Source organism: Amphiprion ocellaris, chromosome 3 (genome assembly GCF_022539595.1).
Source record: "Amphiprion ocellaris isolate individual 3 ecotype Okinawa chromosome 3, ASM2253959v1, whole genome shotgun sequence".
Lineage (NCBI taxonomy): Eukaryota > Metazoa > Chordata > Actinopteri > Pomacentridae > Amphiprion > Amphiprion ocellaris.
The window spans coordinates 25,767,691-25,782,899 of NC_072768.1; the positions used below are offsets into that span (position 1 = coordinate 25,767,691).

At 39.1% G+C, this 15,209-nt stretch overlaps 1 pseudogene; it reads right to left on the reverse strand.

Annotated features, from left to right (window-relative positions):
* Positions 1-221: 221 nt before the first annotated feature.
* On the reverse strand, positions 222-1,615 carry LOC118469822 (putative nuclease HARBI1; annotated as a pseudogene).
* Positions 1,616-15,209: the final 13,594 nt, after the last annotated feature.

A 15,209-nucleotide genomic window follows, 5' to 3' on the forward strand; every position in this document is an offset into this window, starting at 1 on the left:
GGAATTCATGTGCAACTGTATAATTTAATGTCCTCTATGTATTCCCAGTTACCAGTTAAACAAATATACAAAATCCACTTGCTGAGAAAAATACAAAAAACAGATAAAGAAATGCAGTACTTGGACCACCAGATTAAGAAGGCAGATCTGGAAATTGAAATACTGGAGCACAAGGTTAGAGGTGGATGCAGGTCACAGGTGAATTATGTTAACTACTGGAACATGAACTAAACTAGCTCTTTTATTTGTAGGAAATAAAGAAGACCAAATGAAATGTATGTCATGTGTTTATTTCACTGCTGTGGTGGTGATGATGGTGACTTAAACTCTGCAGTGATTATTGCATATGGTGTCTCTGACTGCTCTGCTGTCCTGGATAGCTGGCAGGTGGATGAGGTCATCATCTGGGTCTTCAAATTGTACGGCAGGGTGTTGCTCTCCTCTAATAGTGGTAATATTATGAAGAACAACACATGCCACAATAATATCACAGGCCCTCTCAGGGGTCACCCTGAGGTGATGTAGACACTGGAAACAGGCTTTCAGCAGGCCTATGGTCATCTCCACCCGGGCTCTCGTCTTGCAGTGAGCCCGGTTGAAGTTCTGTTGGGGGTCTGGTTCAGGGTCAGGGTATGAGGTCATCAGCCTGGGTTGGCATGGTAACCCCTGTCACCCAGCAGAAGGCCATCAAACTCTCCTGTAATGTATAGTGGATACATTAGAGTATATTAAAGGAGGGAGACAAGTGAAATATATTGTGAAAATCTTTAGGCTGTTTACCACGCTGCAGTCTGTTGCTCAGGTTAGACTCTCGAAAAATCCTCGAGTCATGAACAGACCCAGGCCACTTGGCCTCCACATTGGAAATGATGTGTGCAGCATCACATATGATCTTGACAGTGCAGAGAATGACTGATGTTGAACTATGATGCAGTCTTTAACATTTTGAAACCGTAGTCAATCTACCTCTAACCTACCTGCACATTTATACTGTGAATGGACTTCCTATTCACATAATCAGCTTCATTATGTGAGGGAGCTTTGATGGGGATGTGTGTGCCATCAATGCAGCTAATCACACTGGGAAATCCTAAAAGAAATTAAATTTACTAATCACAGTCTGAGGTTGCAGCACAATGTCATTAACTGGATATGATTTAAAATTAATTTAACAGATCTCAACATCATTCACCTGCAATCCTGTGGAACTCCTCCTTGATGGCTCTGACAGGTTCATGTCCAGGGAAAACCACAAAGATGGTAAAAGTCGTTTCAGGGCCAGACACACTTTTCTGACCGTCCTGCATACAGTGGCCTTACTGAGGTGCTCTGCATCTCCGACGTTGTATAAAAAACTCCCATTTGCAAAGAACCGCAGCGCAACACACAATATCTGCTGGGACGTTAGAGCATGACTGCGGTTGGTAAAGTTGTGAATGTAAGGACGGATTAGGTTGTGGATGTAGGTTATGGATTGTGATGTGAAACGGTACCGTTCAAAAAGATAACTGTCCGGAAACGCCAAAACATCTATGCGCGGTCTGAAAACAATCTCCCGACGAATATTTAATTCTGTGCGCAGTAATGCTGCTCCTTCATCTACTGGATCGTTAATAAACGGACGTCATTTTGACACACGGCAGAACTAGACTTTGCCAAAACTCGCCAGTTGACTGAATGAATGAGGAAATGAAATGGCGTGTGTGACTGAAAGAGGGCGGAGACTGAGAGAAACTCGAGGTTTACTGAGAAAAACCTGGTCCCGACCAGGTTAGAGTCAGAGAGTCTGTTACTATGGTAACTGACCGAGAGTTTAAGTTACCCCTCTTTGTGAAACAGGGTAGAGTTACCCCTCTGTCTCGGGTTTGAGTTACCTCACTTTGTGAAACGGAAAACTCTGAGTTTCCCTCATTTCAGGGTTAACAAACTCAGAGTTTTCACTAAACCTGCTTCGTGAAACGGACCCCTGGTGTTGCAGTTAATAAGAAAGAGAACAAAGGAACAAACAAGCGCTGCCTTTTAGGAAACTCCAGCACACGGCAAAAAGCATAAAATCAACAATCGTAAACTTGGATCAATGAATGAACAACACATTAGTGGTGTCAAAGTATTTGTCCTGCTTAAGGCCAAGCATCACCTGCCTGCATGAGATAGTCTGAAGCTGGAGTATGCTATGCTACTGTACAGATACAAAACAGACATTGAAAATAGTCACAGAAAGCAAAAGAATCAGCAACTCACTTGGACGATCTCGCTTCTCACTCATATTTGAAACTCATTTCTGCTGCTTGCAATCTTAGTCTTTTTCTGTCAGTCGCTACCGAGGTGTATTCCATAGCTGATGTTTGGAACATAGATTGACTGGTAAATCGAGAGCTTTGCCTTCCTGTACAGTGAATTACAGCTATTAGTCACAGAACGCAGAAACTAACCTGTATCTTCAGGTCAACCACCCCTGCTCTTGGCCTGAAACATCCATCCATCCATTATCTATACTGCTCGCTTAATCCTCATTAGGGCTGGAGTCTATCCCAGCTGACTTAGGGTGAAGGCAAGGACACCCTGGACAGGTCACCAGTCTATCATATATTGACAGGGCTACATACAGTATACAGGCAAACAATCACACTCAAAGTGAAGTGAAGAACAAGGCGTGCAAAAAACAGAACATTTATATCAAGATGATAACTTCATGACATTCAGTGTGTTAAAAGAAATGTTCAACTTGACTGATAAAGGGGATTTCTGGAAATATTTACAGATTAGGAGTAGTGTGGGTTCAGTTTTTAGTCTAAATCAGATACAGAGGGATAATACATTGCAGGATTGGATGGATATACCAAGTCATCTTCAGTCAGCATCAGTGTTTTACAAGAAACTTTTGTCTTATCAAGGTCCTGTATCTGTATGTGATGGTCTAAGATTGAAATGGCAAAGGGATCTACAATCTGAGATAAATGAAGAGGCTTGGAAGAATATTATCTCAGAAAAAGGATGGACAACTAGAGATGCGAGAAGCAAATTTATCCACTATAAAACTGTACATAGATATTATTTTACACCTTCAAGGTTGTTTAAAATGGGCTTGTTACAAACTGATACTTGCTGGAAATGTGGAACAGACACTGGTACGTATCTCCATTGTTTCTGGGAATGTCCTTTAGTTTTCCCATTTTGGACTGAAGCTATCAAAAACTTGGAAAAATGGATAGGCTTGTCTACCCCAATTGTGCCTCAGTTGTGCTTGCTGGGAAATACATCTCTCATGCCCCCCGAGTGTACGAAAGAAATGTCCGGCTTGGTGGTTGCTGCGTTGGTGGTGGCTGCCAGACTACTCCTGTGGATTTGAAAGAGTCGTCATAGACCCAAAATTGAGGAATGGGTGAAACTGATGACTGAGATGACTGCTTACGAGACATTCATTTGTGAAGTTCATAATGTCCAGGATAAAACCAACAAAACATGGATGTATTTTATGTCATTTATTAGAAAACAATACTCTGCCATCATTAGAATATCTTGATTGTGCCACATTGTTATTGTTTTTTTCTGTTTGTTTTTGTTTTGTTTTTTGTTTGTTTTTTCCTTATTATTATTTGTACATGTTTTTGTTCTTGTTTTTGTTCACTGAAAAAGAAAAGTTAATAAAAACTTAAATGACAAAAAAGTGAAGTGAAAACCATTTCAGGTGACTCCCTCATGAAGCTCACTGAGAAAATGCCAAAAGTGTGCAAAGCAATAATCAAAGCAAAGGGTGGCTATTTTGAAGAATCTAAAATATAAAACATGTTTTGACTTACTTCACACTTTTGTTTACTACATAATTCCAAATGTGCTCATTCATAGTTTTGATGCCTTCAGGGACAATCTACAAAGTAAACAATCGTGTAAATAAAGAAAAACCATTAAATGAGAAGGTGTGTCCAAACTTTTGACTGGAAGTGTGTATTATGTAATCTATTAAAATGAGGTGAGGTAGTAAACAGTAAATGAGTTATCTGAGCTTGGAGTAAATCTGAGCTCTTAAACGTTTCACATATGTGCAGTCACCTGTCATACTGAGTATGAGTCTGCAGGTAAAAGGTCACAAGGAAACACAAACACACTGACCTTCTAAACAGACAAATATAGATGCATGAGAGAGAAATACACTGAATTACCCTATAACTGGGTCTATAGTGAATGAAGAATTTTTCAGCAGAAAAATCTGAAAAACAGATTGAATTCACCTCAGCTGCAGTTTAAAAATGTGATGAGTAGAATAATAAAAGAAATAATTGGAACAAAGGCAGTATGTAAACAGTAACAGTTTATAAGCACGTCAAATTTAGTCACATTGATACATGTATTTACACACACAAAATATCAGCCAAATGAGCATATAAATTTGCTAGTAAAGTAAATGTTGATATCAGGTCGACATCTCACCACATTTTAGAGATTCAAATTCCCTAAAATCAATAATCAAATTCTCAAAATCAAAGTGACATGCAACAGAGGTCAGGATTTTGAGGCATGTGGTGAGTCAGAGGCCTTGAAGCTGACTTTACTGGTTTGGTGATCCAACCCTATGTTTACATGTTTTGTACAGTTGTTGTTGTCTAACATCGGCAGGATTGGATGCACCATTTTTATTCCACGTTTTATTTGTTGTTTGCTAACTCTAATCTAATCACAGTCACAGGGATGCTAATCCATGCTAATGTTAGCTTTTTCTCCGGAGTAGAAGCTAGATATTTAGCTAGCTGTTACTGCTGATTAGGAGGACAAACTTACCGATCTAAAAAAGCAAAGTAAAAAGTAAAAAGAATTTGTCTTATCCTGATAATATGCATAACATGGGTGACAATGTTATGAAAATATGAGAAATAGAAGCGAGGACATAGCTTTGATCTACCCATTCTTTTGGAAAACTGTTTGATGATGTTATTTCCAGTGTATCATGTGATTCACTGTTTTCTTCTTCTACCAGCTAAAAAGGTTATTTTAACATGTTGTCGGACACACATTCCATGCAATAATTGTTATTTAAAATAGTATGCTGATTATAAAAAAATGTTCCCACAAATACCAGAGACATTAATGACAAAAATAATATCTCAAAAAGGAGATTTAAATTTAATTTTAACTGTTTTATTTGAGATTCAATTTGATCATCAGGGAGGTGGGACAAGATAAAAATTGCATTTTAAAGGGAAACTCCAGACATACTTGGTATTTTAAAAAAACATTTTCAAACGTTCTTTTCTCCTAGTTTTTTTGTTTTGTTTTGTTTTGTTTTGTTTTTTAGATTTGGTCTCAGGACAAGTACATTTACACAGCAACTGTATGTTTTAGTATTTTCAACATGGATTATCTGAAATTTGATGAGTGGGATGTAAAATGTCCTCCAATCCTGGAATGACCCTTTTATAACAAGTACGTTTCTAATCATTGTATCTCTGCCACTTATTTTTACTTTACTGTCGCTTCTTTTCAGTACTTTTCAGGACCCTGGCAATCCAGAAAATGAAGAAGCTTCAAACATGTAGCGAAAGCATCATATTTTACCCTAAACTGTGGTAATTTCCCAAACCTAACCAAATAATTCTGGTTCGTAAACTTAATCAAGCTCCTAATATTATTGTGTGACTGTGTCAACCAAAGCATGACATTTTCCTAAACCTGACCACGTGGCTTTGGTGTATTAACCTAACCAAATAACACGTGAAACTAAACTTAAGAACAATGGCCCCATGCACACTGTTCAAGAACCTCTGTCTCCAGGATGAAAGTCCTGTTACTGACTTGTGTCTCCAATCTTTGAATGCAAACTTTGTGGCTCTTTATGACGAATTTCTGACATTTTATAGAACAAACAACTAATTGAAAAGCTGAAACATATAATCAAACAATTTCTCAATTTAAAAAAAGTAGTAACTAGTACAGTCCTAGGATGTCTGTTATATACTAAGAGATGCTGAATAGAAACAGAAATTACAACAAAACAAACAAACAAACAAACAAAAAAACCCCAAAAGAGTCAAAATGAGGACAGGTGAATGCAGGACACAAATCAAAATGTGAATGAGGAAGTCGAGCCATCCCAGCAAACCATAAATCGTGGACTTAAGTGTGTACAAACAGGCTGAAGCTGCAGTGTCAGCAGTCCAAACACTGGTAGGGCATCTGGAAACTCCACTTCCACCACAAACACTGCTGCCGGTCCCCACCCCCCACAGGCTGAGGGTCAGGACACTGCAGGGTGGAGGACCTGGATGGGACAGCAGTCAGCTTGAGGACCTGAGGGAAGTGTACAAGGGGGAAAATCTCACAGGGGGCAAACAATCCTGACATGATACTGAACGGGACACTGTGACCTGGAAGTCTTGTTTTCTACATCAGACTCAATATGGTAGACCACTCTCTCCACAGCCACCCTGGGAACCCAAAACACAGACAAAGCACGAGGGAACATTTACATGCTGTAGTAAGAGAATGACTGGAAAATGCAGAAATTACAACTGTTCTGACATACAGTTGAGACAAAATCAATGTAGAGTCCACAATTTACCAGCACACCAAAAATGTTAAGGACAAATTCAATTCAATTCAATTTTATTTATATAGCGCCAACTACAAGTCAAGTTGTCTCAAGATGCTTTACAGAACCCATATGCCTGACCCCAGAGCAAGCCCCCACAAATACAGAATATGACCAAAGAAAGGAAACTAGAAAAGCACTCAGCAAACGCGGTACTCCACCAAGGCTGTTCATTCCCCCATATGGCATTGTCAGAAATGCAGCAGTTGTTCATAAGTTACTGATGATCAGAAATCACAGCAATGAAGTTTTCAGGGAAGGTCAGAAATGACACAAGGACCAACTGGTTAGATTTTGGCAGTGATGCGGCTTATAGTCTGGATTCACAGATTCATTAAAGATTTCTGTATCATAGCAAGATAGCGTCATGGCGCCACTGTAATTATGACAACAAGTGAACACTACATCAGCTGGCATAACTCATTTATAGACTGATTCTTTTTAAAGGTTGTATAATTTCCCAGAGGTTTAATGCTTTGTTGCATGTTTTTGTACTTGAAAATTCCTCTCTGTTGTGAAGTTAGACAAATACTAAATGACAAAGTATCATAAAACAGTAAAATGTTTTGCCTATAATTCATATCTTTGTTGCATTAAGGGACCAAAAAAAGGAAGCTATTTTATTCATTATGCATTTTAAAAATTAATTGTCCAATTAATTGGTTGTCAGAATTTTTTTCTGCCAAATATCAGAATCGGCATCAAAAAATACATGGCCCTACTCTCTACATGTCTATTCCATCAATATTTTGCTCAGAACAATTTAAATGCTTTATCTGGTCCTCAGTTTAACATAAAAACAATACAGTGCACTTTTTACTGCTCTTTTTTTCATTTAACCTTTATTTTACCAGGTGAGTCCCATTGAGATTACATGATCTCTTCTTCAACGGAGCCCTGGCCAAGACGACAGCAGCACCAAGTTACAGTTACACACAGAAAACATGAAAAACACATACACTACCATTCAAAAATCTGGGGTCAGCGAGGCAATTTCATGTTTTTTCATGAAAACTCACTTTTATTCATGTGTTAACATAATTGCACAAGGGTTTTCTAATCATACTTAGCCTTTCAACACCATTAGTTAACACAATGTAGCATTAGAACACAGGAGTGATGGTTGCTGGAAATGGGCCTCTGTACCCCTATGGAGATATTCCATTAAAACTCAGCTGTTTTCAGCTCGAACAGTCATTTACCACATTAACAATGTCTAGAGTCTATTTCAGATTCATTTAATGTTATCTTCTTTGAAAAATTGCTTTTCTTTCAAAAATAACCTGCTGACGATCACATGATTGCGATCCTACTATGGCGATACCTGCGGACTATACAGGGCTTATCCATCGGAAATGAAATAGGGAACAATTGATTAAATTGTGGGGTTGTTTCTGAGTCCCATCAATTCCCTCTGCCTGCTACATATTTAGGTAATGTGATTTGATAACTGTACATAAACATGCATAACACACGCCTGTGCTCAGCGAAAGGTCATTGTTGCTGTGACTTCTGATCATCAATAACTAACAAACAAATGCTGCATTTCTAAAAAAAAATAAATAAAAAAATGCATTTCAGACAATGCCATACGGGGGAACGAACAGGCAGAGTGCTGCGCTCTCTGAGTGCTTTTCTAGTTTATGCAATTATCCAATCAGCCAGTGTGGCAGTAGATGAGTGCATACAACCCTGCATATATAGGTCAGGAAAGTCAGGAGCTTCAGCTGATGTTTACATTAATCATCAGAATAGGGAGAAAAATGAGAAAATGATCTGTGGCTTTGACAGTTGCATGAGTGTTGGTGCCAGATGGGCTCCAAAGCAGAACACCACATTGGGCTCCACACCTGTCAAATAAGAACAGGAGTCTGAGACTGTAAGTGACACTTTCTCCTAAAGTGTCCAGTTTTCGACACTTTAGGAGCGAAAAATGTAGCCTGGTCTTCTGGAATTTCTATTTCTGCTGAGGATACAGATGATAGGACACAGAGAACAGAGGCTGTCCTAAAAGCAAAGTGAGACCCGACCCAGTATTAATGTCTCCATCATCCAAGAAATGACTACACTGCTCGAAATATTAAGGGAATGCTTAATCATCGCAGTACAGCAGTTTAATTAAACTTCTGGGATGATGGTCCAGTTAGATGGAGGAAATTATTGTGAATCAATTTCACCTGCTATGGTGAAAATAAAAGCAACAACAGGTGAAGAGGAGAGGCAATAGCAAGACATCCCGCAAAACCAAATGGGTTTTGCAAGTGGTGGTAACAGACTACTACTCTCTCCTCATCCTTTAAGACAGATTTGTCTCTAGTTTCTTCTGGTTTTGGTGGTGCCCTGGTCAATGCTGGTACCATGAGGTGGTTCCTGCAGGACATACAGGTTGCACAGATAGCTTCTCCTAGATGACATATCCTTACATACCATTCTAAATAGATTTGCTGTATCTCCCAGCACAGTGTCAAGAGTGTGGAGGAGGCACTAGGGGATGGGCATTTTCTAGAGGAAATCTGGACATGGACAGGGCTGTACAAGGGCAACAACCCTTCTTTGTGTGAGGAGGAAAAGGAGGAGCATTGCCAGAGCCTGACAAAATTATCTCTGGATGGTTACTCCTGTGCACCTTTCTGACCAAACTGTCAGAAACAGACTCCATGGAGGTCACATAAGGGTCCAACTTCCTGTGCTCAGCACTGTGTATGGTAGTCTGACTGCTGTTAGGTACTGGGATGAAATCCTCAGATCCACTATAATACCTCATTCTTGTGCAGTGGGTACTGGGTTCCTCCTGGTTCAGGTCAATATCTGGCCTCACATGGCCAGAGTGTGTCGGCCGTTCCTGGATGACGACAGCATTGATGCCATTTACTGGCTCTCATAAATTGGTGCATCAGAAGTCACTAAGTAGCACTACAGACTGTCCAGGAGCTCACTGATACCCTGATCCACTGTGGGAGGAGATCCCCCAGGACACTATCTGCAGTCTCATCAGAAGCATGCCATAACATTAACAGGAGTGCAGACAGGGATGTGGGGTCCGTACACACTACTGAGCCACAGTATGAGTTGTCATGATGAAATTCATGCACGCTGGGTCAGCTTGTGATTTCATTTTTCCCTTTCAGTTTCCACTGTGACTTTGAATCTAACCCTCACTTGGTTAATGGTTTTGGTTTCCATTGATCACTCTTAAGTATTTTGCTCTCAATTAATGACACAATTTGGGCTGCACAGTGGCTCTGTAGTTAGCACCACCGCCTTGCAGCTAGAAACGTTGTTTCCTCTGGAGAATCTAAATATTTTTTCTGCCATATTAAGTTTACAGTTTTGGTGTTAAAATACTTTAGTATTCTCAGTTGCGGGCTGCACAGTGACTCGATGGTTAGCGCTGTCGCTTTGCAGCCAGAAGATCTCCAGTTCACGTCCCTGTCTTCCCAGGATCTTTCTCCATGGAGTTTGCATGTTCTCCCTGTGCATGTGTGGGTTTTCTCCAGGTACTATGGTTTCCTCCCCCAGTCCAAAAACATGCTGAGGTTAACTGATAATTCTAAATTGTCTGTAGGTGTGAATGTGAGTGTGATTGTTTGTCTCTATGTGTGTCCCTGTGATAGACTGGTGACCTGTCCAGGGTGTCCCCTGCCTTCACCCTAAGTCAGCTGGGATAGACTCCAGCCCCCCACGACTCTAATGCGGATTAAGTGATGTGTAGATAATGGATGGATGGATGGATGAATTATACAATTTGTATCAATAAAGATTTGCAATTTGAATACTTTTTTCACTGAGATCTGTTGTGTGAATTTGGTGTACCATAACCTTTTTTGAGCAGTGTAGTTTTTTTTTTTTTCTTACCATGCAATAATGTCTGAAACGTAATGGACCAAAAAATTCTAAGTGTCATAAAAATTGCATGGGTCAGGCACCAAGGTTTCAGATCTTCAAGTATTTCACTATGCTGTGCATTCCTTTCTGTTCCTGGTTTAATGTAAAGGAAAAAAAGCTGAGAATTACACTATCATTCAAAAATTTGGAGTCACCCAGACAATTTCATGTTTTCCATGAAAACTCACACTTTTATTCATGTGCTAACATAACTGCACAAGGGTTTTCCGATGATCAATTAGCCTTTCAACACCATTAGCTAACACAATGTAGCATTAGAACACAGGAGTGATGGTTGCTGGAAATGTTCCTCTGTACCTCTATGTAGATATTCCATTAAAAATCAGCTGTTTCCAGCTAGAATAGTCATTTACCACATCAGCAATGTCTAGACTGTATTTCTGATTCATTTAATGCTATCTTCATCGAACAAAACTGCTTTTCTTTCAAAAAAGGACATTTCTAAGTGACCCCAAACTTTTGAACAGTAGTGTACATTGTTCCCTCTTTTTGTTTTGATGTTCCAACAAACTGATCCTTATTAGCACCTCAGTGAGTTTTATTTGTCCAAAGGTATAAACTAGTCTGTGCCTGCTAACTCTGAGGAGGAGCTTTGCTCTCAGTCTAAACACACCTGAGCACGCAGCTCGATTATCCACGCCCGCTCAGGTTACCCCCTCAGACCGCGGTGCCCCGCCTCCCTGCTTCTCCCAGAGGTGCAGTGAACGTGAGGTTCAGCTGGTTTGATATTAAACCTGATACTGGCTGGTGGTGGTAACATCCAGTGTTTATATAAAACAACCAGCAGAACTGAGGCTGTGAAAGACATCAAGCTCCCTGCTCCAAACTCCACCTGTTAACAGAGAGGATTTTCTTTTGTCAGTCTGTAGTTAATGTATTTATTCAGTGTTCTGGACCGGTTTGTGTGAATGAGGGCGATTGATGCCGCAAGTTCTTTTTAGCCTTTGTTTAAGCCTGTTGTGAGATTTAAAATTCCTCTCTCTTTGAGTTGTGGTGAGAAAGGCCACATAATTATGCTAGATGTTCCCACATTCACTGAGGGAATAACACTAGGAGAGAAATAAAACAATAAAACATTGGCATTAAGTACTGAAGCTATTAAATCTGGTAAATGTTTAAGTATTGTGCATTTTAACTGAAATCAAGTCAAAGATTCTGTTTAGATTAGTAGCGACTAAAGTTATCAACATTATTTAGAGCCTGTGGCTACAACTAGTACAGTTTATGATTGTTGATTGAAATTGACTGTTTTGACATGTTGAAAGTATGTGATCCAGATAACTGAGGTACTAAATCACAATGATGAGCTTGATATGAATAAAGACTTGAACTGGGCCTCTCCTACACTCATGTGGATGCAATTCAATTTCTATTCAATTCAGACCTGACCACTTTCAAATCACTCCTCAAGACCCACCTGTTCAGAACTGCTTTTAATAAATAATACTAACTTATTATTATGATGTGCTTTATGACTTGTTTTATGATGCTTCTCTATTTTAATGGTTGCTGACTTTGTATGAAACTATGGAAAGTGTCTGTTTTGAAAAGCACTATACAAATATAATGTATTATTATTGTTTTATTCGTATATCACCAATTCACAACATAAGTTTTCTCAAGGCACTTCACATAATAAGATGGAGACTTTGTAATATTATGTTATAGGGACAAACCTAAAAGTCCAAATGATTTTGACAACAGTGGAAAACAAGAAACAAGAAAAGCAGTACTCCGCCAAGGCTGCTCAGTTGTGGTATGATTTCTGACGGATGAAATCTTTAAAAAATTTGTGGTCCACAGAGGTCGATTTGTAGTAGGATCACAATCATGTGATCATGAACAGGCAGCTGATGAAGTGTTCATTTTAGTCATAGTTACAGTGACGTCGAGCTGCTATCTCACAATGATACAGAAATCTTTAACAAATCCGTGGATCCAGACTATAAGCCGCATCACTGCCAAAATATAATCAGTTGGTCCTGTGTCATTTCTGACCTTCCCTGAAATTTTCATCAAAATCCATTAGTCTGTTTTTGAGTAATATTGCAAACAGACAAACCAACGCCAATCGTCACATAACTCCGCCGCGTTTCTTGGTGGAGTAAAAATACATCTCTGCAGAATCAAGCTCAGGGTTCCACTGGTTTTGGTGACTTCTGATAGCTGGAATTGTGTGTCATTATCACAACACCTAATACCAATCTTACTGTACTCTCATTTACCAGTTGTTGAACTACAAAAACAGTTTTGTACAGTCAGTCATAGAGAGATGATACAGAGTGATATGCCTTTTCACTAAGATAATTCTGGCAGAGCTCAGTCAACAGCTTAATCAATGGACTGTAGGTGCACTTGACATTTTGCACAATTTACATTAATTAGCTCCTTCTGATATCAACTACTGTTGGTGACGCTGGTTACTCTAAACACTAAAAGTAACTGTGCCGAATATAAATGAGCAGCCATAAATATTCCCTGCATGTTCTCAGATTGGTCTTTGCTAATACAAACAGTGAGATAAAAAGATACTATAAAAAGATTCAGATCAGGAACTGTATTCAAAACGGAACCACCTATGAGAAACTAGCCCTCCTCTTATAGCTGAGTTAGATCAAATCCCTGTAGGGAGGTCACAAAGCTGTACACTAGAAGAGTACAGGCTGTTATGGTAGTACATTCGTGCCCATCCAGTTACAATTACATCTTCAGTCATTACTGTTCAAAAGTTTGGGGTCACTTGGAAATGTCCTTATTTTTGAAAGAAAAGCATTTTTTTTCATTAAATTAATTTGAAATACAATCTCAACATTGTTGATGTGGTAAATGACTGTTCTAGCTGGAAACAGCTGACTTTTAATGGAATATCTACATACATAGTAAAATCGCCAGTGTACATATAATACTCAAAGAATTAATTTCAACACTAAGCCAGTGAACATATGGTCCCAACCCACAGTGTCAAAGTTATACTGAGGATCGTGTTAAATTTTCAGAGTAATTTAACTCTGATAAGAGTTAATATTGTATTTAGTGTAAAACCTCGTGTTATTTACACTTAATACTAAGGGTTTTTTAGTGTTATTAGAATTAACTCCTCAAAGAGTGCTAAACCTGCTTCATATTGAGTGCTGACTATGAAATTCCTCCTAATACAGTGTTGATTTTTAATTGACTCCTGTGAGAGGTAAAAAATAATGTACTCCATAGTATTACACAAAGTGTGATTCTTACTCAACACCCAGTTGACTTATTAGAGAAATGTACTCTTCAATAGAGTTACACATTGAATTGCTTTATACTGACTTTACTTACTATTATTAAAACAAGTATAACTTTGGAAGAATATACAAACAACATTATATTCCAAGTCTGGAATCCTGTTTATCAAAACAAAAATATTCACCTTCAAAGTTACTTCAATTCAAATATATTCATATTCTTTAGGTTTGTGTTTCAAGTGTAACAGCTTCCTTGACATGTGCAGTTAAGTAAACTTAATTCTCAGTTTTTAAAAGCTTTAAAGCATTGTGTAAAGACATGGTACATTTAAAATTGTAAAATGTAAACAATACTTAAGAATAAGTCCGATAGGGGTACAGAGGCCCATTTCCATTTCCATTTCCAGCAACCATCACCTCTGTGTTCTAATGATACATTGTGTTAGCTAATCATGTTGAAACGCTAATTGGTGATTAGAAAACCCTTGTGCAATTTTGTTAGCATGTAAATAAAAGTGTGACTTTTCATGGAAAACATGAAATTGCCTGGGTAACCCCAAACTTTTGAACAGTAATGTATATCTGGAATTTTTCAGTAGCCATGGGTTTGTGTCCATGTAGTGATGCAACAGCACAAAAACCACTGGAGCGAACAATCTATGAGAGACATTTGAGTGATTTTGGTTGGCCAGTCCAGTTCTCACAGTCTCTTCTTCTCTTTCATCATCGGACCCCACACTGCTCTCTTTCTTGATCTCACACACACTCTCACATAGCCTGTTGGGTCTGTTCCTGCTGTTCCTGGTTGGATTGAATTGGGGACCCCCCACCCTGCCCTGGCTGAGTGCCGGGCTGCAGAGGGCAGGACGGCGCCTCCTTTACTTAGAGGACGAAATTTGCCGGGTTCACAGCTTCGTCTGGGAGTGGAAAATGGGATTATATCCTGCGGTTTGTCTAAATCCACTGACCCAGGGAAAAGAAAAACTCACTGCGGTTTTCTGAGCCTGATGTCTGATTAAGAGTCTGAAACACCATTACAGAATATTTGAGGTATTCAGCTGGCGAGAGAGCAGAGCAGTGGGCAATCCCTGCAGCAGGTGCAACTTTATGAGGCTAAAACTAAAGCATTTTAACGATATAAACAGTTGAATGTATGAATGAACTAAAATCTGATCTTGTTTTGATGAAGTCTTAATTGTAAAAAATAAAACACTCAGAACAGATCTCTAATCTCTATTCAAAAGAAAGTTTGAAATACAGTATTAATGTGCCCTCATTACTGAACGTTTGCACTAGCCAGTGTGTTGATTACAGCTTGATGTGATGGCATTGTAATCTTAATAATTAAGTAAATATGTGTTAGTGGCTGCACAGTGGCATGATGGTTAGCACTTTCACCTTGCAGCTAGAAGATTCCCGGTTTGTGTCCCAACCTTCCTGGAACCTTTCTACATGGAGTTTGTATGTTCTCCCTGTGTCTGTATATGTAGCCCTGTGAC